Genomic DNA, 26,099 nt, shown 5'->3' with positions numbered 1-26,099 from the left:
TGAATTTGCAATCTTCCTGCAAGTTTTCTGTTTTTCCAAACTGCTGGGTATAAAATTTAAAGGAATGAGCTATAGGTCTCAGTATCTTTTTAATACTGATCTGTTGGACTTAATTAAAATATCAAACTTTTTATGACATTTATAATATTCTGGTTGTTATTTTTAGTCACTATTATTTTTGATTCAAAGATTCAGAACTGTCATGGATTCTCTGATGAACAATACTTCCCTTTGTATTTGAAATTTATTATGTTTAGTGTTAATATATTATATATGAATGGTCAGTCTCAGTACTTATTTTTTAAAGATTTACTTATCTTTAATACTGTATATATGTGCCTGTGTGTCCACGTGTACTTTAGTGTACTAGAATGCAGCCTATGAAAGCCAGAAGAAGATGTCATATCCCCTACAGCTGGATTTACAGGAGGTTGTGAACTCAGGGAATCAAACTCAGGTCTTCTGCGAGAGCAGCAAACATGTCAGCTAGCCACTAAGCATTCTCTCCACCCCCATCAGTCTTGATTTTTGTCTAGCTTTTTATCTATGTGGAAACCTATGTGAAGAACACTTAGGTAATGAATTTTATGATACTTGACAATCCATTTTAACAGATTAAATAATTGGTATTTCCATTTATACTTTCCTCAGTGTCAGTTTTTCTTCCAAAATATTCTCTCATTATTTTCTCTTCTATTGGTTTAAATAGTCTAACATCAATTCTTTTATTAGTCACTGGAGGTTTTTACAAGCATATCTTTCTTATAAATGTTTACAATGAACATATTTGTCCTATTTAATACATGAATAATTCTTTAATTCTAGCCATGCAGCTCTAGTTTACATGGTGATGTCTGGCATCAGTCCCCTCCCTAATTCTTTTCTACCTACCTATCATTAAACACATAGTAAACACAGAGTAGTTAAACACATAGTAGTTGTTTTTTTCTATCTGTCCTTTCTTAGTGCCTTAAACACTTCCAACTTAGAGATGAGTGATTCATGGCTTCTTCAGATTTTCACAAACTCTTACTACATGCAATACTGTTTAAAAGTTACGTTTTAAATTCCACTGTAGTGATTTTTATTTTTAATATTCTGCTTGCTTACTTGTATCTCTGGCTGGTCTGAACCTCACTGTATGCCACTATGCCTAGTTATATTTATTTCTTATGTGTGTGAGTGCTTGGTCTATATGAAAGTATGTGCATCACAGGCATGCCTGGTGTCCAGGGTGATCAGAAGTAGCATCATATCCCCTGGAACTAGAGTTATGAATGTTTGTAAACCACCACCATGTTGGTGCTGGGAAATAAACCCAGGTCCTCTGAGAGTTCCTAACTGCTGAGCCATCTCTATAGTACCACACTGTACTAGCTTTCAACCCATGGTTTTTGTTGTTGTTGCTCTTAGCTTTTTATTGTTTTAAAGAAAACCTCATCCCCCCCCCTTTTTGTTTTTATTTCTTTTATATACACAAGTGTTTTGCTCACATGAATGTGCAATATACCATGTGCATGCTTGATACTCATGGAGGTCCAAGAGCGTGTCAGGTACACCAGAACTGGAGTTATAGATCTTTTTGTGCCATTATGTGGGGGCTGGCAATCTAACCCATTTCCTCGGCAAGAACAAGCGCTGAGCTAACACTTCATGCCCAAACCCTTTTGTCTTTGTATTTTAGCCTTCGGTGGTCTGATCTTGCTCTTTATTATTTTCTTCCAATACTTTAAACAATGAATCTTATTTCTGTATGCTATGATCATTTACTTAATGAATCTTATTTTGTATGTTATAATCTATTGACTTAGGGGAAAGTAAACATTCCAGAGAACTTTGTTTTGTATTTAGGAATGTTCTGAGATTAATTTTGGATGTGTTCTTTGTCTGTTTTGTTTTATCTGGTTCTTAGAGTTGATTGACCCATAATTATAAAATAAACTTCAGATTTCTGTGTAAATTTAAAATCTTAGCTGTCAAGGCACTTCCTAAACAAGCCTACATGACCTGAGTTCAGATGCCCAGAATGAATAGAAACCCTGGACACAGTAATATAAGCATCTGTAATCAGTAGGGTCTGTAGGGAGATGGGACACAGAAATGAGAGAATCCCCAAAAGCTTGTGGGCAAGCTAACCTGGTTTTGCAGTATCGGAGAAATCCTGATCCAAAATGATGAAAAGATAAGGATACCCAGAAAGCTCATGTGTCCTTCCTGATAAATTCCCAGGGAAAATTTCCTGCTCAGGATACAGATTTCTTTCTTGTCTAATATGCAGTTTTATTTTGCTTTTGCCCCAGTGTTTTGTTTTAGCGAGACTTTTACAGTACTAATTTTCTTTATTTCTAGAACAAAAGACTTCGTTGATAATAAACTCCCATTAAAGAATATTTTAACTTTAATTGCCCTCCAAACCAGACCAAAAAAAAAAAAAGAAAAAAAAATAGATTTTGTTTTACATATAAATGTTGATGATTTTTACTGTGAGTATTTTTGGTTCACTGAATTGAATTAACTAAATTCTTTAAAAACCAAAAACCAAAAAAAAAAATGTTTTAAATTCATCATTCAAAATTCTTAAGCATTTTTCAAACTGATGATTCATTTAAAATCAAATTTCCCATATCCACTATATTGTAAATACACAATTCATTCAGATGCGATAAATCCTAGAGTAAAAACTCTTAGGCCATTCATTTACCCTGAAAGAAGCATCTTTGTGGTCCCCTTTTTTTTAATGCCTCTACGCTCTAGTGTCATATAAGGTCTAGAGAGCACGTGCAAACAATGAAAGCAAAAACTGGATTAAGGGGGAAAACTCATGATTTTAGAACTTTTCTTGCTTTAAAGTCATCAAGAGTTTATATTGCTTAAGACTAGAATAAAGAATATAGTTTCACATTAGATGGAGCTTGAGGAGTTCTGTTAAAGAGTTGGGAGAAGAACTGAGGGGGCCCAGAGAGGATAGGAACTCCACAGGAAGATCAACAGAATCAACTAACCTGGACCCTTGGAAGCACCAAGGGCTGAACTATCAAAGAGCTTCCATGGGCTAGATCAACCTCCTGCAAATTACGTACATGTACAGCTTCCTCTCCACGTGGGACTTCTACACCCGGAGCATGGGCTATCCCTGACTCTGTATCTTTGTCTCTGTTCCCCTAACTGGTCTGCCTTGTCTGGCCTCAGGGGGAGAGGGTTTGCCTAGTGCTGCGTGACTTGATGTGCCAGGGTGCTTTGACACGGGGGTACCTTCCCCTTCAGAGGAGAAAACGGAGGGATGGAAGAGGAGCTGTGTGAAGGGGGACCAGGAGGGGAGGGGGCTGTGATCACAATGTAAAGTGAATAAATAAATAAATGAAAAAAACCCAACAAGTTCAGGGCTAGAGAGATGGCTCAGCAGTTAAGAGCACTGACTGTACTTCCAGAGGTCCTGAGTTCAAATCCCACATGGTGGCTCACAACCATCTGTAATGGGATCTGATGCTCTCTTCTGATGTGTCTGAGGAGAGTGATGGTATACTTATATACATAGAAGTGAAGTAAATAAGTAAAAAATTTAAAGTTAAAAAAGTTCATTTGGTTCTTTGAAAAATAATCAGTTTGATAGCCCTTATGATATCAAGAATAAGAAAACATATACAAGTTTACTAGAATCAAAAAAATGAGTCATTACTGTGGATGCCAATTAATTAAAAGAGAAATAAAAATTATGAGTAAGTTTATGCTCAAAATTTACTAATAGTTGGGACTAGGTTGATTTCTTGGAAAGCCCACTAGGAGGCAGATGCAGGCAGATCTCTGATTTCAAGTCCATCCTGGTCTACAGAGTGAGTCTCAGGACAGCCAAGGCTACATAGTCTTCTGTGGCTTCTACTTCAGTTCCTGCCTTCAGGTTTCTACCCTGCTTGAGTTCCTGCTCTGAACTTTCTCTGTGTTGGACGGCCACTTGGAAATCTAAAATGAAATAAACTCTTTCATCGCCATGTTACTTTTGGTTATAACGTTCACCAATTATTGATTTATCAATTACACAAAATATAGTATGTTTATACTGAAAATTTAAAGAATGTGGGGAAAATATATGAGAACACTGAACTTTCTGCTCCATCTACAAACTTAAATTCATTCTTTAAAAAAACAGATTATACTAGGTATGGTGGTATATGTCTATAATAAATACTAATACTCAGGAGGCCGAGGTAAGACAATTTCAAGTTGATGGCCAGCATGAATAAAATAGTGAGACCCCATCTACAAATAAAAAATAAGGTGTATTAATGAAAAATTAATTTAAAAAAGATTAAATGAAAATTTTATACTTTTTTCCCCATGATCTTCCTTAGAAAGACATTCAGTAGATGGCACCAGAGAACCTTTAGAATAGTGGTTCTCAACCTTCCTAACGCTGAAATCCTTAGGAGCTCCTGATGTTGTGGTGACACCCCAAATATATAGTTTATAGTTTATAACTATAATCTTGTTACTGTTATGAATTATTATGTAAATACCTGGTATGCAGGATATATGTTCATTATTACAAATTGAACATAAGTAAAGCATAGTGATTAATCACAAAACAATATGTAATTATATATTGTGAAATATTTATTTCTAACTACAAATAAACAAAAATTCGTTTTGAAGCATGGTATAGGACGACTAACAGTCTTAATAGCAACAGTAAGCTACATTGCTTCATTTTGTGACAGTATATGTAAAAAGCCAGTGTCAGTGTGCAAAGGTTGAGAAGGCTTCTTTCTAACCAGATCAGAAATTCTCATGGTAATCTTTACAAGAGGACAGTGAAGATTAATTTCCATGAGTCTACTTATATATTTAGCCTTGATAACCAACAAGCTGGAGAACCCTGTTTCACAAAGATGCGGTGTTGGAATGGAAGGAGTTACAACACAGTCTCAGAGAGAACAGGTCATGACTGGAAATATTTGCTCCAGAAGTTTGTCACTAGCACTGTGGATCAAAGCAACTCTTGCTACACTGCTGTTATTAAGCTCAATGAACTCTTTTTGTACTGTCTCAGGAACACCTTCAACTTTGACTGTGAAAGGGCTTCCTGCAAGTGCCATGTAGATTTGGAAAATACAATAAAATTTCGTCTGCAAGCAAGTGCTTTTTCATAGAAATTATCATAGTAATCTTTTTGTCTGTTTCAATGTCATGTGCCTCATAGAAAGCAGATAAAGTAGGTTAAAAGTTTTCAGACCTTTTCAGACAAATCGAGGCATGTTGCATTTTGTGATAAATTTAAGTTATTCAAGATGGTAAAGATGTCAACAAAGTAAGCTATCTTCTGTGATTCCATTTTATTGTTGAAAAGTGCTTCAAACTACGGTCTTGCTTTCTCATTAAAAAACATTTTGAGTTCATCACAAAGCTCGAAAACATGTTTTACCACTTTTCCTCTTGAACCACCTCACTTCAGTGTGAAACAGCAGAGCTCTGGTGCATCTAACTCACACACGGTTTTGAAAACAGCAGACTGTTTATAAAGTACTCACTTTGACAAAACTGACAGAACTTATGGTCCTTTTCATTACTTCTTGTAACTCTTGTGGCAGTGTCTTCATTGGTAATATTTGCCAATAAAGTAGAGTTCCGATGACTTCTGGTGACTCATTCAGTACCAAACATTGAAATCCTGATCACCATCCTAGCACAGCTAAGGCAGAAACCTGTCCCCAAGAGACCTTGTGCTCTTTCAAAGATGAACTAACTATGTCAAATACTTCACATGCAGAATTGTTGTTTCAGGATGGTTGCAAAAAAGGAATCATATTTAGAGTCACTATCATTAATACACCTTGCATAAATCAGTCACTGTGAACAATCTGCAATGTCTGTAGATTGATCAAGCTGGATACTGAATATTGGAAGTGGAACATATTTAATTTCCTGGACTACCTGACCAAGAATATCAGCAGATATGCCATCTTTTCTTCAATAGACAGTGTCCTTAAATAAGGAAATTGCACTCAACTGCATAACAAACTCACCTTCAATAAGAACTTGAACAATGTCTCTGGCTGCTGGCAAAAACCCTTCACCACCAGTCTGACTGTGCCACCAACAGGAAGCTTCCTCGGCTGCTACACTGTGTGTATGGTACCTACCACTAGTGTCAAGTCTGCCTTTCTTGAGTCCATCCTCTTTGCTTCTAAAGTAGTTGGTGTCTTTGCCAGCAAAGCTCAGATGCTTGCTATCAAAATGGCTTTTTAGTTTGTTCAACTTCACAACAAATACCACATTATGGTTTCTCAACTCCTGCTGCAATTGTTGAGGTCGAACCACACTGTACAAAAACTCTTACTATATTTTCTTTCCTTAGTCTTCTCCTCTACACGAACCACTGTCATGGTATGGTTTTCTAATGAGAATAACAATAGCTTTAATACAAAAGATCATACATGGCACAGTTCATTTAATATAGTTCATTAATGTTTCCTATGATTTACTTTTTTTCTTTTCCTTTATATTCCTTTAACTATCACAAGGGGGCAGTATTCAATAGGAATATAAAAAAATTAAGTTCCCATGGTACAGATACTATTTTTTTGCAGTAGTTAATGATTTTATATTTACCCAGCAATAGTAATTCATGAAGTGTTGTTTTACCTCCAATATTGCTGCTTTCAACACATTAGTCTTCTCTACACATGTGTGACTGACTGGTCTGCCAAAGTGCCTTATGGTGTCAACCCTATCACACACCCTTGCATTTGTTCGGGTGTCTGTGTCCAGGTATGTTGGCTTATCTACATGTGGATCTGTCTAAAGACAGAGGAGTGGTGTCTCAGTTCCTAAGACCATCGGAAATACACGTTGTTTTCTGATTATCTTAGGTGACCCAACCCTTGTGAAAGTCATTAGACTTCCAAAGAGGTTGTGACCCACAGGTTGAGAAACATTACTTTAGAATAAAGAATAACAAGATACACAATGCTCCTCATAATATTTGGTTTGAAACATGCTTTTGAAATTCTCTTTACCAATAAGTGATATGATTAAAGCTCTAAGAAAGAGTTAATCAATATTTCTTCTTTTAAGTGCAAGTTATTTCATCCCATAGTTAGGTACCTAATCTTGAAAAATACAGGAATTATACTTTGGAGAACTACTAGACAGTGCCTAAACACTACAGGCAAATCAAGATGGCACTATATGATGCTATGTGCAAGCCAAGTTCTAACTCACACTGTGGCATGCGCAGGGCAGGTCCACCTGACACTTTCCAGCTACTAGCAGGCAAGAATCCCAGCAAACTTGTTTTCTCCATACTGAAAAGCATTCACTAAACATGGCATGAACAGTTTAAGGTTTCTATTCTCTTCAGGCTAAGACATAATAAAGCACTAAAGCAATGTTTCTTGGGGGGAGAAATGATGCAAATATAGTATACATATATGAAATTTAAAAATAAATAAAATAAAAAAACAGAGTGTAAGCACCTTAAATAATTTTCCAAGCAACTAGTCACTCGGCCACAGGAGTTCACTGGAAAAGCATGCTATGTACTTCTATGGACAACAAATGAAGTAGCTCTAAGGTATAAGAACTCAATCCCCATCTTTTTATTTTGGCTAACTGACAAATGGTTTCATACAGGTGTCTGGTTATTTTGCAGTATACTCCCTGATGAAGGAGTAAAGTATACTAAGTAAGCCACTTTGGTGAGGCTAGGAAAAGATAGGAAGGAATCAAAGTATTATCTAAAGAGAGAATAGAAAGTAAATTCTCATTCTTTTAGATAAGAAACTCAAATTCTCAATAGACAAATTATAATGACAGTGAATAAAAACTCACCATTAATGAGCACTATAGACTTCTGCTGCGGTAGACTTCATGTTGGCACCTATTTTCATGGACAACTACTACTCAAGAGTTCCAATAAACTTTTAGAACATAATTTAACTGTAAGCTGAAAAACCTAGAATCAAATGAGGCCTAATATGCAATAATAGTAGAAATGATCCATTTTGGGAAGTGAGTCCCTAGTATACGTCAGTTACACAAAATTTGTGTACAAATATTATGTGTTCATATAATATTTGACTGCACAAAACGATGTATTAATTTTGATTTACAAACACAAGTATTCACATACACCTTGACATTAAAATTTCATTTTTTGTGGGTATCTCTGGTGCATGTATTTGTTTGTGTACGCACATGTGTGGAGGCCAGAGGTGGACACTGGGTATCACATGTGATCACCTTCCATATCATTTTTTTTCTTTTTTTTCTTTTCGGAGCTGGGGACTGAACCCAGGGCCTTGCGCTCGCTAGGCAAGCGCTCTACCACTGAGCTAAATCCCCAGCCCCTCATATCATTTTTTAAAGGCAGTTTTTTACTGAACCTGGAGCTCATCCATTGGACCAGGCTTACTGACCACTGAGCTCCAGGGATCTTCCTGTCTGAATATCTCCATGGCTACCACACCCAGCTTTCCTATGCATACTAAGGATCTAAAATCAGGTACTAAAGCTTACATTGTAGGCACTGATTAAGCCATCTCCCTAACTCTATATTTTAAAATAAAGACATGACAGTAAGAGCTGAGAAGCATGGTCATTCATGACTTCTGACTGAGCGATTGTGTGTGTGTGTGTGTGTGTGTGTGTGTGTGTGTGTGTGTGTGTAGATATATGTTTGTGTGTATATTTATACAGAGAGAGAGACAGACACCCTTGTGCAGCCAAGGGTGACCTTGAACTCCTGATCCTTCTTACTTCACCTCAGAAGTGCTAAGGTTACAGGCATACATCATTATGCTGACTTTACAGGGAAAGACTTTCGGATCTACCACATCTACTCAGGACTTAACCTACGTGTATTTCTACAGAGAATGAAAAACAGAGAAAGAAAGAGCAAGGCATGGATAGTGACAGAGCTTCCAAAACCAGCTTATCTCTAAGGCAAGACCACGTGGTATCCATAATATAAATCCTAGTGCATCACGATCATTTTTCAAACTCAAATCAGTTTGGTTCTTGGGTTCACACAGTTTGAAAGGCAGGTAGAAAATGCAAAAGAAACTATATAATCTGAACTTATTTGGTTCAAAGGCAATAAACATATGCCCTAATATAAATTTATTTCCTGGGTTCAGAGAGTAAGTGTTCAAAGGATACTGCATTGTAAAACAGAACATGATGGATTACCTTGACTCATCATTTCCATTTTGTGCATGTTTCTAATGTTACCTGTGTTGATTTGAAGGTCAAATTATAACAATGTTTCTATTAATTTTTCTCAGCTGGAATAATTAACTTAAAATTCTATGGAAGGCTCCAGATTAGTACAAGCAAAAATCTATGGAATGTTTTCCTTTATCCACAAATGATATATTCCAAGTTGCTTTTAGATATCTAAAGTTATAAAACCCTGGAAACTGTATTTTTGCTTGTACATACATGTTTATGATAAAAAGTTTATCAATGTGATGTAGTAGACTAAAAAATAAGTAAAAAGAAACAACAATTAATATAAAAATTAGAATATAAAATGGTATATGTTAAACATATTTATAATCCCTCTGAACAATTCACTCACTTTCACTTAAGGCTTGTTTCTACTACTCATAGACCTCTTAATGCCAAATACTCTTCTGTAGAAATAACATACTACAGTAAGGTTACTTAAACCTTAGTGTATTATTTCTATAATTTTCTACTTACTAGTCTTAGATCATGCTTGACCATGTGCAACTGAACCACAGAAAGTGAAACCATGAATTCAGGGAACAACTTACAGTACACATTATGTCAAGCAAATACATTTTATGTATCAATATGCTTACTAGGTATGGACTAATTTACTTTAATTTCACAAATGCTGTATGTTTTATCTTGTATAATTTATATACAGGGCTAACAGTTGTACTGCATGAGGGCCAGTGTGTAGATAGATATATGTGCATGAACCCTATGTGGGAGGGTTCAGCAGGTAAGAAGCACCTGACACCAAGAGTTTGATCCCCAGGATCCAGAAGGAGGAAGAAGAAAACTTGCTTTTCAAGTTATCTTCTGACCTTGATAGAATATAAAATAATTTTTAAGAAGGAAAAAATTATTAAACTTTAAATTCTCCCAAACAATCCAGAGATATACATTAGGCTGGTTTTATCTATCTTGTATGTTAATGTCAACATAACCATGACCTGAGATCGCCAGAGGGTTCCCAAGTGTTGATGACTATTGCAAATGCATTTCCAGTAGTATGTGTGGCACACTTATGTTGGTACACTTCACACAAGAAGCATTAACGTTCCTACTACACTACATGAATGGAAAAGAACTCTAAAAACAATGGGTCCTTTCCTACAGTCATGGTTTACATCATCAGATTGTGGTAATACTGCATGGTGAATGGTAGTATTAATTTAACCCTTTAAAGTATTTTTCACAGAAGAATGTAAAAAATTAGGATGGTTACTCACATCATTCATATTAACAAAGGAAAAATAAACCGTTTAATTTACCCCTTTCCTTTGCTGAAAATCTCATGCGATAAAGGGATAAATGAAAAATATAGAACATTCCCCACGGAACTATCGTAAGAAGTATGATACATAGAATACTAAAAGACAAAGGAAGTACACAAGCTTGTCTTCACAATTAAGAAATACAGCTAACACAAATAGAAAGGATATGTATATTATCTATCAATTATCAACTACTGGTAAACCTAGGTATGTATTTTCACTAAAGGGTGATATAGCAGAACAAACTATGGCCTAGTTCTGTAGCTGTCATAAGAGCAAACAGAAAAGTCATTTGACTTGAGTCTCATGTTCATAAATTTTATACATACTCTCTCACACAGATATACATACATACACAAATAATATCCTCTTCAAATATATTTCTATATGGAAGGATTATCCCTATCTAGACCATGTTGATCTTATAAATCCTATAATCATCTTGCAACTACAATTTTATTTTATGTATGTGCCAAAAACTTAATATGTTATAAAAAAAACATTTACAATATACAATTTGTATTTTTTTACTCTATAGGTAAATTTGCCACGCCTCTCCTAGGGCTTCAGAGCTAGGTCTTGTTCATTTCCTGTGGTTCTAAGTATCTAATTTCCCTACTAATAAATGAAGGACATAAACTAGTATGTAGTAAGCATTATAATGTTAATTGGTCCAACAACTCAAATACAAGACATAAAATTGCTTCAGAAAAAGAATATTCGGTAAATACAGAACATTGATAATTTGACAAAGAATTTCTGTTGAGAATATATAAAGAATATCTACAAATCACCAATGATAGTAGGCAACTCAGTTAAATATGGCGCAGTAACTCAAGCAGACACTTTAAAAAGAGAAGTGTACATGTTTGCTCAGAGCATCAATCCACACCCATTAGAACAGCAGCAATGAAACCCTCATGATCTGCTAAGGAAACCAAACATCACATTCGAGAGAATGGTCTGGCAGTCATCAATGCATTCTAGGTATGCAATAACCCTGTGACCTCACAAGACAATATTCATGAATTTTCCCTAGAGGAGTAACAGTGTCAAGAAACTTGTCTAAGAATAATCACAGTGGCCTTATTAGTGATAAGTATTGATCTTGTATCATTATAATGATCATTGTAATGAACACAACACAATTTTGATATGTCTCAATTACTCTTTACTGAGGATGTATCAAAAAACAAAAACAGCTTTTATTTTAATTTTGGGTCAGAAGATCTCAGTAGCCCAGTTTAGTGGGGACTTAAAAAGAAAAGTAACGGATTTACAACAATAACAAGTTTACTTTAAATTTAATGCTCTAAAATTCTTCCTGCAGTATATGTATATCTAGTCACTAACATAGACTTTGGATAAGAGGCTGGTAGCATTTAAGCACAGGTTAAGTGGTGTAGCCACTAAAGGCAGAAAAAAATCTGAAGGCTAGAACAGGCATAGTAAGGAACAGACGAAGTAGAAAGATCAAACAGTAAAGGAACAAATGAGACTCATAAACATTGTCATGCAGGCACTCCTTTGGCTATGTGTTGAAGTGTTCTTTCTCAGAATCACGTTTTAAAACCCATGGATGGATGGATGGATGGATGGATGGATGGATGGATGGATGGATGGATGGATATATATATATATATATATATATATATATATATATATATATATCAGTACAGCTGAAAAACAATTGAGGTAATTACACAGCATTCTTCCACAATATATTACAATCTAAGATCTAATAATAATCTAGTATCTACAAGTTCAAAGCAATGATAATGTAATTTAAAAGACATTGTATCATAAAAGTATCTATGATACTAGAAAAGATACTAAATACTAGATAATAATACTAGAATAGATATTAAAAATCACAGTTGATAGCTGTCTATATTTAAATGTAAAGATGTTAATATTCAATTGGGCTAGTTGAAAATAAACTGGAATTATTTTTCTCCCATTCAAATTCATGAGCCAATTAAATTCTGCCTATGAATTTTGGGGGAATATGTAGATCTCCAGGCTATGAAGCTTGGAGCTAAGAAGAAAAATTAAAAGGACATAAAACTTGATAGAGAACAACAGAAGTCATAACAACAAATGAGTAAGAGTCATCTCACACTGGAAACGTAAACGAGTATATTCATTTCCTCATATCTTACAAAAAGGTCAAAGAACAGTTTGTGAAAGGAAGAAAGTTAGAAAAGACTCAGAAATTTCTAAATATTTTCAAAAAAGAAAACAAATCTTTAAAAATCTATTCAAACCAGTAATCTTTTTCTATATCCTCAGACCCACACATTCCACTCCCTTTCTGCTTCATCCAGTGTGCACTTGCTACACAACAAACTACTGTATTCTATTATCCAGGACAAGTTCAGAGGAGACAATACATAGCAGCCTAGGTCTCTTTAGCTAGCCTAACTGCTATGGTAAACAAAGTAACTTATAGTGACACAGGGCAGAAAGTGTGAACTATTCTCTTCATACTGAAGAAGAGCTTAGTAAGCCGCTCAAAACTGCATTAGCTCAATACTCATTATGTCTACACACAGCATGTAGAGAAAATGTGACTAGAAAGTATTCAAAATGCTGGAGGATCACTTCTAGTGATAGGTTATATGTTTTCTGTCCCAATCTCTGACCCACAAATTAGTTGTTTGGATAAGCCCTTTTCCTTTCCCACCACAGCCATCTTTAGCAAAGTTGAAGTCTAAGATTACTGCTAGAAGTGCCACAAATGGCAGGGTCAGTAACTGGCAAACTTACCTACTTTAACAAATAACAGCACTCCTAGTGCATGAGCTGTGCTATGGCTGGGCTACTTGGAGGAAAGACATAAAACCAAGCACACTGTTGTGTTTTAAACAGGGGTTTAAAAACATGTATTCTAAACAAGTTTAATGACTACTACAGAAATTAAAATACTGTTCACATACTGCTCACAACAGACAAAAAAAGCAAACAAACCCATGTGCACTGCTCAAATGCTGCAGCAGCAGAAAGAATACAGAGTCTTAGTACTCAACTATTTCTGTGCTTGCTCTTGTCTACAGAGTATCTGCCAATAACACCCTTCTAAACACTGCTTTCTGAACCCATCAGCTTCTATTCTGAATGGGCTAAGACCCCAGATAAAGGCAAACAATTACTGACAAGTATTTTTAAAAAGAGCTGCAAGGAAACTAAGCTATATCTAACTAAAGCTGCCTTTTGCTGTTATGAATATAATTACTAAAAATCAAGTATCAAGGCTCTTTATGATCATGATCTGTTACTTTTTAGTCCTAGCTACTTAGAGGCTAAAGTAGGAGCCTAAGCACTCCAGTGTGGCAAACATCAAAGATCCTTCTCTTAACTTCAGAGGTGAGGGCAGGTGGACTGGAGGGATGGAAGGAGGTGAGAGAAAAGAAAAAAAAAGTAAGGAAAACAGAACACACACACACACACACACACACACACACACACACACACACACCCCAATATTAAAAGAAAAGGAGGCTACATATCTGAGAAGGTGGGGGGCATTGATGTAATTATATTTTAATTCCAAAAACAAAGAATTAAAAAAAAATTAAAAACCCCACAGTCCACAGAAAAATAATGACCAAATATTCCTCACTTCCACAGTAACAAAGGGTTATTGAACAGTAAAGTCACTGAAGAGAAGTATTTTAAAAGTACTTAATGGAGGATTGTTGTAGATTACCTCTGTACTGTTTGTATTTTGATGCTAATTCTGTTTCCTCAAGAGGGGCTGCCAGAGGAGGAGTGGATCAAGTACTCAGGTGATTTCAAGTGAACCTTCTTCCCATTTTAACTGGTCAAATACAGGCTACGGCTGTGATTGGGCAGTGGAAGGGAGTGGGCTGGAGGTTTTAAGGAGGGGAGAGAGGAAGGAGGAGGAGACAGATGTGGAGATAGAGGAAGATGGACCAAAACCATGTAACCTGGAGAAGCCATAAGAAGCAAGGGTTCTCATAGCTGGGGATAGAGAGCAGTGTAGTGGTTTATATGCCCAATCTAAGCGTACGGCTTTTAAGTATTATGAATATACCTGAGTTGTGTGTTCTTTGCACCAGCTTATTCAGGTTGGAGATTTACTGCAACAAATGGTTTACAGCTTGGTGGTTCTGAATATATAAGGCATAAAATAAGCAGCCAAAAATCTCACTGCACAGCACACGCCTTTTCCATTGGTTTCAGTACTTACTCATTGAGTCCAACACTTATTGCTGTGCTTTGTATGGGAAGCATTTTTATTTCGTTCATTATTCTATGTGTTCTTAAAATTGGAGTTTTTCTGCGAAGAACTATCCTTTCTTCCTCATTTATTCATTTACATGCTATCGCATACAACATGCATCCTCATTTTACCAAGCAGGCCATGAGATAAAAATTCAAGTTATTATTTTAATTTTAAAATTATTTCAACTCTGCCATCAATAGTCCTTTCTATTTAATTCTTTTTTTCATTATTCACTTTACACTTCCCCCTGTCCCTTCTCTCCTGCCAGTCCCACTTATTTTAATTCTTTTACTGAGCACTTTATTAGAAACAAAAAACAAGCTCCAAAAGCTAGTTTATATTGTGTTTTCCCATCTGAAGCAATGAAAACAAGCACTTCTCTAGGTGGCTTTGATTCAGAAGAACTGTTGATGTATTTCCATGTAAATAGAAGGTCTGTACTTCAGCGAATATCTGAACACCTGAATCCACATACACAGTTGTAGGAAGCATGTGCTATGGACATATTGGCTGCAGTTATAAGCATGGATAACTTGTTTCAAGTTTGGGGTTGAGAAGTCAATAAACTACAAGACAGTGTGAGTGGGTTATAGTTACAATATATAACCAGCCAACAGAAAATATTAAACTAAACCAAATAGCCCATAGTTACACAAAAACTTAAAAATGGTGAGATAGTAATTTTCTCTTGTTGGTCACATTAAAAAAGGTAAGAATTAACCAAATCATAAAAATTTTGAGTTTCTTCCATAATTTAGCTAAATAAGAGAAAGTCAAAACCTAATCATTCTCTTAGACTCCAAATCTAATATAGATAAGTCCTTTAAAATGGAGCATAAGCTGTATCACACTGCTAAATAAGATGTGATATTTTCTTTGTAACAAAGCACTACTTCTATGAAATTGCACTGACAGAATCTTCATGTAAAGGTGCAGCTGGAAGCTGTGGCTCTGTGTGAGGCTTCTCTGATGAGGGATGGGAGAGTGGCACAGTCTCATCAGTGTGCAGGGACGAAGGCTCTGAGGTGCTCAGCTCTAGTTATGACAACTCTATTACCCCACCCAATAGCTCTGGGGCCTGAAACATCGGAAAGAGTTTTTCTTTTCATGTTTAACGTTTCCACTAAGGGTCATAGGATGCATGTGCATGCACACACGCACGCATGCACACACACAGACACAGACACACACATACACACACTTCTCTGTATCTTGTGACTATTGTGATGCTGAGGATTTCCAGCACACTTGTACTTGGTGGTGCAGAGCTTGGAATGGATACAGGAGTGTGATTTTCCACAGTTTTATCAAACCCAGAGTCAATATGAAACTATTGTTTTACCCCGAAATGATTTGGGGGTTTCTAAATACAAGAAGCCATGAAATACTCAACTTTTAACAACAGGTATTTTTAAAAGGCAGGAACACAATCATATAGGTCTACTGTAATTGTTCATGTGGAAATGAAGAGCAGAAATAATCATTTATTTTTATCCTGGGTATAAAACAAATTATAAACTAATGTTATTTATGTAAGTTAATAATTTTTAAGAATTCAAAAGTGCAAAGTACATAATTATCAATCTCAAATAACTCATGTAGACTCAAACTTAGATTTTTTTGGTTTTGTCTGTTTATATTAGATATATAATTAATGTTTTTAAATTAATTTGTTTTTCAACCTTTAAAATGAATTATTTAAAAATGTATTTTAATTACAAACTAATATATTTCAGTGTGAGGTTTAATAATCCCCAGGGAGAGTATTCGGCAGAGCTTTCTGATTGTTGAGCTGTGCTGCCTAATATGAGCGGTATCCATAGGCAACTGAATAAAAAAATGCTTTAACTTTTACTGTTTTAAGTGCTGACCAGAAAGCTGGCTTCAGGTTACTGTACAATATAGATTATTTCAATCATGATAGAAAAATGCTAGCTGGTCAGATGTTATGGTGCATACCTATAGATCCAACTGGAGTTGGAGACAGATTGAGCTCAACCTGTCTTACTGGATCACACTACTGTAAGGCATATATTCTGTAGCTGTCCCTGACCTACTCCTTTATTGCTAGGCTAACAGCTGAGCCAGGACCCTCCTCATGCCAGGAGTTTTCTACCATTGTGCCCCATCACAGAATTCAATTGATCACCATCAAACCCCTTGTATTTATTGCCAGACCAGATTAGAAGTTTCATGTGAAAATCCACACTACTGTTCATTAAAAAAAAAAAAAAATCATAGAATCACAGACTCATGACATCTGTTTTTGTATGGATCACTTTTTCGTTTTCTTTTGACCCCTTCCATCCCCATCCCCCAGCTGTCCTGGACTCATTTAGACCAGGCTGCCCTTGAACTTAAGAGATCTGCCTGCCTCCGCTTCCTGAGGGCTGGGATTAAAAGTCGTACTCCACCATGACTGGCTGTATAGAACATTTTTTTAACAAGGTCCACAACAAACTGGAGTGTGTATTCTCAGCAAAATACCTATCGCTAAGTGGAAAAGATCTTCAATTTGATTTTGTGGTGTCATGATTTCGATGGCTGATAATTTCTTTGGATCATAGCTTATCTCTGTAGAATTCATTTTACTATACAGAACAGTTGCTATATTTTTAAATTTATCTATGCTTTCCACTTAATACTCAGAGTAAGAAAATATGCTATAAGGAAAAAAATTAAATATCTCTTTATTCTGCTGAGGCAAGGGACACTTCTAGCCACTAGTTGCAAATTTAAAGATTCAGTATCTAATTACCAAGACATAATATAAATCCAGCAATGGCAGTTTAACCTGTAATCACAGCATCTGAGAGGCTAAAGTAGAAGTTCAAGGCTATTCTAGGCCATAAAGTAAATTTCAGGGCTATAGTGACTTTTATTACAACAAAAGAAAGACATAATACAGAATATATTTATAAAATAATATTTTTCTCTTTTGTAATTCTCCTTTATTTAGTTTCCACTTAAAATAAGACTAATGTTTATTTGATAGACCTAGGAAAACTGAAACTTGTTCTCCATACTAGCCCTTACTACAACAATAAGAAACCTGCAGTATCTGTCTTCTAGAACCTTCTGTATCTTACATATAATCTAACACTTAAAAATAACTAGGCCATTAAATGCTAATTCTATAGCTCAAAATTCATGCAATAAAAATGAGCTAGCAAGTTTAATTTTATTGGTCCCATTTATCTCAAGGTAACACTTCCAATGGTGTTCACTTAGAGCACTGAAAAATGATAGGGCTCAGCCCCAAGGAGGAGTGCAGTGAGAATCCTTTCAACTGGTCATTGTTGACATAAAGAAGCTTAAGACACAAAGTGAGCTGGGCATAGTGGAGAAGGTTTTTAATCCCAACACCAGAGAGGTGGATCTCTGAGTTCAAAGGCAGCATGGTCTATAGGGTGAGTTCCATGACAACAGACAGAGCAAAAAAGAGAATCCCTGTCTTAAAACAAAATCAAAAGCTAAAAACCCAATTGCTGAGATCCTTAAAAGAGATATGGCTATCTTCTGTACAACAACATGCAAACTTAGTTTTCAATGCCCGGCACCTGAGACTGGCAAACTGCACAGTGATGGCTCTCTACATAGACAGGCACACCATGATTTTAGAAAAAGGATTAAAAAAATAAGGAGACCACTATAAAACAGGGTAAGAAACACCTATTTCCCACACCTCAGAGAGTGAATGAAAGGCAATCTATTGATCTATTTTTATTTTTTAAGACAGCTGTCCTGGTACTAACTATGGAGATTAGGCTAGCCTTGAAGTGACTGAAATCTGCCCACCTCTGCCTCCCAAGTGTAGGCATTAAAGGAGTGCACCACCATGCCCATCTTGTTTTACCTTTAGTTAAAAGATTAGATACTGTCAAGTCCTTCTACCTGCTTTAATAGAACACTGCAGAGTGATGGTTTATCAAGAAAATAATTTATCAAGTTTCTAGAAGCTGGTAGATCACTATCTGATGAGGGCCCACTTCCCTCTACTTTTCCCTGTGTTCTTACATGACAGAGAGGCAACACAGCACTTTGGGTCTCTTCTTTTCAGGCCCTAATTCTACTCATGAAGACTCCTCATGTACATTCTGTCACCTCATCTGCCAGCAAAGGTCCTACTTATCACATTCCACATAGGAATTCGATTACAACATTAGAATTTGGTGCTGGTAGTTGGGAGGATCACACAGTAGAAACAGAATAAGAATCTGGGGGAAAAAATCTGGCAAGTAATAATACAATTAAGCCAGAAGTAAAACTTACAGCTTTAATAGTGAGAGACCAATTAGGAGCCCCTTGGGATTGAATCCCCTGCTCTGAAGTTATTTCCTGGACAACAGCATTGGGATAGGTCAGTACGGCAGCATGCTTTACTGGCATCTTTTCCCTGGGCTATCGAAAGTTGTGCTCTTCTACTGCTTCAAGTTGTTTTACTTACTAAAGAATGATTTTCCCATTAAACTTAATTTGCTTTGTGTTGTCTTAATAAATGTTTTTCACAGCAGTAAGTCAGTATCTATCAGCGTAAAGAATGCTTTCAAAGAAATTTGATGTTCCATCATTAATAATTTGCTCTTCAGTAATTCCACTTGACAAAAAAAATTTTTTAAAAAGTAAAATTCTCAGCTCTTTATTAAAATTCAAGCCACCATGTCATGCAAATACAATTAGATGGTGAAAGCTTACTACCTTCATGGCAGACATCAAAATTGGAAAGAGTCCACAGGGTGCTTGGACCAAACCTGTCCTGTACGGTTTCATAGGTCCATCCACACTGCCAACAGTGCCATACTTCATAGCAATGAGAATTATCTCCACTTTCCCATCATAAATGAGGGTGTCTGAGATGGTTTCAATGTCCTCCAGGGACAACTCCACCGTGCTGATGCCCAGTTCACAATGTACTTCCACACTTCAAGTGGCGAGGCTAATGACCTGACTGTATCACTGGATTGCTCACTTTCTCATTCTGTTTCTCTCTTCATTTGTAGGAATTTGAAACACTGTTGATTAAGCATGTACACAAATTCAGATTCAAAATCCTAGCCCCAGTCAGTCAGAGATCAATCAGCCTGGCTGTAAATTATAGAGCATGAAATCTTCCTTTTGAAGGCTGCTATAGACTTTATAGCTTTGATAAGCCTTTAACTTTCCGAATTCTTGAAAATTGTCAATTTCTGATACAAAGTTACTTTTATATCAAATATCTGTGTTCCATATTCCTTTATTCCCTATATCCTGCATGATTTTATAGATTAATGTTTTCCTGGTGATTGGACCCTTTCATTTTATTAGCATTCTGAGAATCCTTTATTCTGTATTTAAAAAAAAAACCTGTATTACTCCAAATGACCCATGAACAACATTCTATTGATGGCCACTGACCACTGTTGGGCTTTTATATGTTGGGCTTTTTTTATTATATCTATAATTCTGTCTTCTATTTCTACTAGATCTACATCTAGCATCTGCATGTTTTCAGGGCTAACCATTTGAGTATTATACGACTAACTAATTGGTGTGCTTGTCACTGGGGTGGATCACCTCTCCTACTCCAAGCTTTCCTCAAGTAACTGTGGCACTGTGTGGGATTGAGGGCTCACCAGTCTTTATATACCCAGTTTGGCATGTTATTTTGATCAGAATTCTACTTTATTGGTCTGATCTAACAGTCCTACATTGCAATGTTACATGTGACTATCTAAAGCTTTGTGTCATATTACTGCACATACCACAGATGAGAACATAGTGCCCATACAGTTTTGCTTTTTGATAGGGTTTCTCTTTGCAGCTCTGGCTGTTCTGGAACTTGCCCTATAGACTCTGCTGGTCTCAAAATTCAGAAATTCACTTCCTTTTGTTTTCTGAGTTCTGGGATTAAAGGTGCATCATCAACACTCAGTGTATGCACATTTTTAAAAGAAGACATTAGTAAATAAAATAAAATATTTAAATCATACGTAAATTGAATGACTAGAATAGTAGCCCTTTTCATTAGTTGTAGGTTCCATATCCTTAGATTCAAGGTGTGGATAAAAAATATTCACATATACACATATATCAAACATGTATAGATATGTTTCCTGTCATTATTTCTTAACAACAGTTTAACAACTATTTACACAGAATTATACAGATATGCTTACTGTAGGAAAGAAATAAATAGATATATGCATGTTATATGCAAATATTGTACCACTTTATGAGACAAGAGCAAGTAGAAAGTTTTGTATCTGCAGGGTCCTACAACAAATCTTTCATGGATAACAAGAAATAACTCCTTCCTTCTCTCCCTTTTGCTATCATCTCTCTAGATATAAAGAAGCTTATACACATATATCTTATGAATGACTAATATACTCTGCAACATATTAAGGCAGTACTTATTATATAAAGGACTAAAATAAAATATTAAAAAAATTCTGTCCCTAAATTTCAAAATTTATGAAGGTTAATATTCTCAGTTGGCATATTATTTTGAAGAGTAAAAACTATTTTTAAAAATTTCTTAAATATTCTACAAGTATTGTTATATTACTTAAATTCAACGCTTAAAATTTATTGTATATTATAAAACACATTTTCAAACGGTGGTGATTATACTCTACAGAAACCACTAGAGTTTATGTGAAATGTAAAGCTAATAAAAGATCAGTTAAATTATTTATCACTCATTCATGGTCCCTACCAAGTAGATTACAGCTGTGTAGAAGAGTGAATCAATTTCTACATGATATAGGTTTTAGTTATCATACCTTCTTTGCTCAGAAAGATACATACACTTCATGCTCCATTTTGTACAATGTAACGGTTTAGGAATCTAGCAAGTGTGGAAATAATAATAGGCCAAGCCTCTGAGGAGATAGAACATTTCTTTCTTCAAAGAAGATTTTAAATGTATCAGAAAAGAGAAGTGTGAAATGGTATGTATGTAACAGGATTTCAGTTGCCTTTAATTCTAGTACTAAGCAGTAAAACACAGGACAAAATTTTAAGTATAGTAATTATGCCTTTGTACCAAAAATAAAACTAGCATCAAATTTTTAAATAAATATTTTTATTGTTTTAAAAATCATTTCCATATAAAAACAAATGGTACTGAGTAGTTGTGACAAAGTCTGTTCCAAGAAGTATCAAGTAGGAAGTATCTTTTCAACAGAACTAGGTATATCAGTTGGCTATGCAAAGAACCCAACACACAAAGTCTAAAAACACACAAAGGTTTAAAAGTCTACCATTTCCTGGGAAACTGGAGAGAAAAAAATTCATTCACTTATATACCATAAGTCTATGATCTTAATATAAGGAAAGAATTAAAGAAAGCATAGCATCAATACTATACTATTTTCTGGTGCTATGCAGGAAAGGGATCTAATGGCATAGGAAAAGGGTGTAGGGGAATTGAAAAGGAGGAACTGAAACTCCCGTGTCACAGGTAGTGCCTCCTATATGTCATGTGGGCTGTACCCAACAAGATGTAAATAGGAATGTGAGCCTGAGAACACTCAGGAGGGGAGTCCGAAGAAATGACTCAATAGCTAAAAGTGCATGCTGCTCTCACAGTGGACCAGAGTGCCATTTTTTAGCATCCCTGCCAGGTAGCTTATGACACTTGTCAACTCCAGCTCCAGCTGCTTTAATGCCCTCTGCTGGCCTCTGTGGGCAACTACACACATTCTTAGAGACATATGCACCTACACATAAATAAAAATCAAACAGCTTAAAACAGGACTAGCAACTGATTTATTTTAATTAAAAATGAGTCCTGAAGCTACAGAATTAAGTTTTTGTATGGAAAAGGATGAAATTAAAAGGTGGTTGAAGTTCTAGCTTTAGGAGAGAAAATTTCAGGGATCCATTTGGAATAATAGGAGAAGCTGAGTCAAAAAGAGGACTCAGTGAAGGAAGGCATTTGCCACCAAGCCTGACCACCTTAATTTGATCCCAAGGTCCAAATGGTAGGAGTAAACTACTCCTGCAAGCTGTTCTCCTACTCCATACACAGGATAACACACGTGTACTGATAAAAAAACAGACACACAATAAGTTTATTTTTTTCTAACTAGGAAAATTTTCTTTACTCTAACTTGTTCATTCTCCATTTATTTACTGAATTCACCAGAGGAAAACAGTACAGAGAAAAAGGCAAACAAGGCTCAGTCAGTAAAGGGACTGGAAGGAAACCATTTCATGAATCTAAGGGAGGCCAAGTGTTATCAAGGGGGGGGGGGGGGTGATTAACAAAGTCAAACACTTTCAGGTTGAAGCAGTCTGAGGTGGTGTCCTTGGCTCCGGAAATTAAAGAGTTCACAGTAGGGGACGTAGCTTAGAGTACACTGCTTGCCTCATATGCTCAAGGCACTTGTTTAGTCTCCATCACTATGCAAAAATAAAGTCTCAGAACAGGAGAAGGAAAGAAACGGGCAGAGTGGGCATCTTAGGACTGGTTTTAAGGTTACTTTTGTACTGTGTAATATCTAAGGTCTCGTATTTTTATCTCCCTATCTTACTTTACTTTTCAGGGATTCCAAGTATACCTACACACACACACACACACACATACACACACACACACACACACACACACACACACACACACACTCACTCTCTCTCTCTCTCTATCTATCTGATGATAAAAGTGTGCCTATAGATATGATGAAAATAAGATTAAAAATATTTTCATGAACAAAACTAAATGTGAATAGTAGTGTGTGGATTATTTTATTGTAGTTGTTTCTTGAAAGTAAAAGTGCAACCCACATAAAGGAAACTCAAAATATGACACAATGATATCATAAATAAATAAACACCATGGAAAGGAAAATTTATGGCCTAAATGAGTCATGCCAATTTAGAGTAACATAAAGATGCTTAAATTTAAATAAAAGCGGGATTGGGGGTTTGGCTCAGTGGTAGAGCGAGCGCAAGGCCCTGGGTTCGGTCCCCAGCTCCAAAAAATAAAAAAAATAAAAAAAAAAATAAAAGCAATATAAGCATATAAATAACTAAATTCCTAAGAAATCATATATTCTGTATCAGCCGTAATCTGTCTATACTGAACTCAAAGACATGGAAAGACTGACATGTAAAATGTGGCTATTATTAAGTTTAAGGGGAATGTGTTCATTAGTAGAGCTTTCAAACAACCAATCAAATCCATCATTATATTTTTTTTTTGAGGGACCATATGACTTTCCAGAATAATAGTTAGGTCATTGCTAGGGATGTATGGGATAAAAATAAAACAGGAAAAACAGTTTGATGAGAGATATTTTCATTTTATTATATTTCTACCAATATGATTCAGCTAACATGTACATATTTTGTCTAATTTAGGCAAGCTTAATACTTTATGTGATCAGAGAATGTGAACCTAAAATCTAAAATATAATTTAGTTTACATAAGATTTGACAAGGTCATTTGTAGCTATACGATTATGTTTATATACATAAAAAACCTGAATATATACATATATGTGTACATACATATATAGATATTATTTTAAAGTATAATCTAAAAAATAAAAAGTAAGAAAACAAAGAAAAATAAAACAAACAAACTGACTAAGGGTTAAGGACATAGCTCATTAGCAGACTACCAGCCTAGTATAGGTAGGGCCTTGGGTTTGTATCCTAGCACTACAAAAATCAAAATATAATGAAGCTATGGGTTGATATTCATAATATATATAGGTACTAAATACTTTACTTCTTTAAATAAAACAAATAAAGCACCAATACAACTAAATACCTAGAGAAATTTAGATAACTGAACATAATTTATTTTATTTTTTAAAGATTTATTTATTTATTTATTTATTTATTTATTTATTTATTTATTTATTTATTATATATGAGTACACTGTTGTTGTCTTCAGACACACCAGAAGATGGCATCAGATCCCATTACAGATGGTTGTGAACCACCATGTGGTTGCTGGGATTTGAACTCAGGACCTCTGGAAGAGCAGTCAATGCTCTTAACCACTGAGCCATCTCTCCAGCCCAATTTATTTTATTAATAACTCATTCATTTAAGAAATATTTTCTCAGAAGTTAGGGAGGAGGGAGAAAGACTAATACAGAAGGAGGAGGAGGTAAATGTGTCAGAAAAAAATCACAAGGAATCACAGATATGTAAGTTTATACACGATACTTGCATCTGTGTATAGATATACATACACAGTTTAGATGATCTTTTTCATCTGGACTCTCCATAAGTCACAGACTAACAACCCCTAACACCAGACATGAAAAGCCCCCTTTAGGTTGTTAGTCAGGGCTATCTAAGAAAATCCCAAAACACAGACTATTGCTATTGTCCATTGTTGCCTCCAAAAAGTTGACGTATGTCCATATTGTTGAGTACACCATGTACTTTGGACACAAGACCCAGCGGATCTGAGCTGGTTCTAACCTAAAAACCTGCCTGAGTACTAGCAGTCATGGTACCAGAATTAAAGGTCCCACTCTTTGCTTCTCTGCCTGGCTGCTGTGTTAGGAGCTGTGCCTCATTTTCCTATACAGAACTCTGAAAGCTCAAGTTGCTCAGCCTTCATGCCTTCCCTACCATGAAGGACTGAAATCTTTTGAAATAGTAAATCAAATAAGCCTTCCCTCTCAAGTATTTCTGTCACTGAAATGAGAAAAGTAACTGACACAGGCAGTAAAAGGCTTTAATGCTCAATCTTATTTGATGACATTATTAATCCAAGTATTCATAGTTTATATTTATCATTAACATAACCCAAAAAATTCTAAGTTAGAAATATAATAAATAAGTTCAAACAGAGTATTAAAATTTTACTTTACATTTCAATAAGATAATCAATATAAACTTGTTGCTCACAGTAAGTGGCAAAGTATCAATACTACCGCTGTCAATATTCAGAATATTTAAAAATGATCAAATTAGGGAAAATTTCAGAAAACAAAAGCTTTATCAACATCTTAGTTGCTAAAGACCCATGTATTTTGTGTCTTTAAAATCACATTTATTGTCTATTATCTCAAAGTATAGTTAATTATATTTTTTTAAAGTGACAATCTAATTAACTAACAAAGTCAATACCATTAAAAGGTATTATTTCCTTTCCTCATTTTGGTTAAATCATACTGGAGATTTCTAAAATGGTTCTATTGAAGAAAAAATACTAAAACAACAATAACAACAACAAAACCCTAGTAAATTCAGAAAATGGTGATATATTACACAAAGAAAGGAATTACCAAAGACAAGACCTGATAAAACAAAATTGCTATACTAATAAGACTCGTTTAAAATTTCCACAATTTTCAAAAGACCTTGAAGAAAACTAAGAAATTCCTAGACTAAG

The 26,099-nt window shown here is 35.4% G+C and overlaps 1 protein-coding gene and 1 pseudogene across 33 annotated transcripts in view; both read right to left on the bottom strand.

The window, feature by feature from the left end:
• Positions 1 to 26,099, bottom strand: part of Lcorl (ligand dependent nuclear receptor corepressor-like) — a 137,351-nt gene that overhangs the window by 54,960 nt on the left and 56,292 nt on the right. The window lies entirely within an intron of this gene.
• Positions 880 to 26,099, bottom strand: Polr3f-ps2 (RNA polymerase III subunit F, pseudogene 2; annotated as a pseudogene). The gene has a single exon (XR_005493284.2). The product of XR_005493284.2 is annotated as an RNA polymerase III subunit F, pseudogene 2 (transcript).

The sequence above is a fragment of the Rattus norvegicus genome, chromosome 14 (assembly GCF_036323735.1).
Source record: "Rattus norvegicus strain BN/NHsdMcwi chromosome 14, GRCr8, whole genome shotgun sequence".
NCBI lineage: Eukaryota > Metazoa > Chordata > Mammalia > Rodentia > Muridae > Rattus > Rattus norvegicus.
Note: the sequence above shows the minus strand (reverse complement) of the source record. Positions and strands in the feature narration are given on the sequence as shown.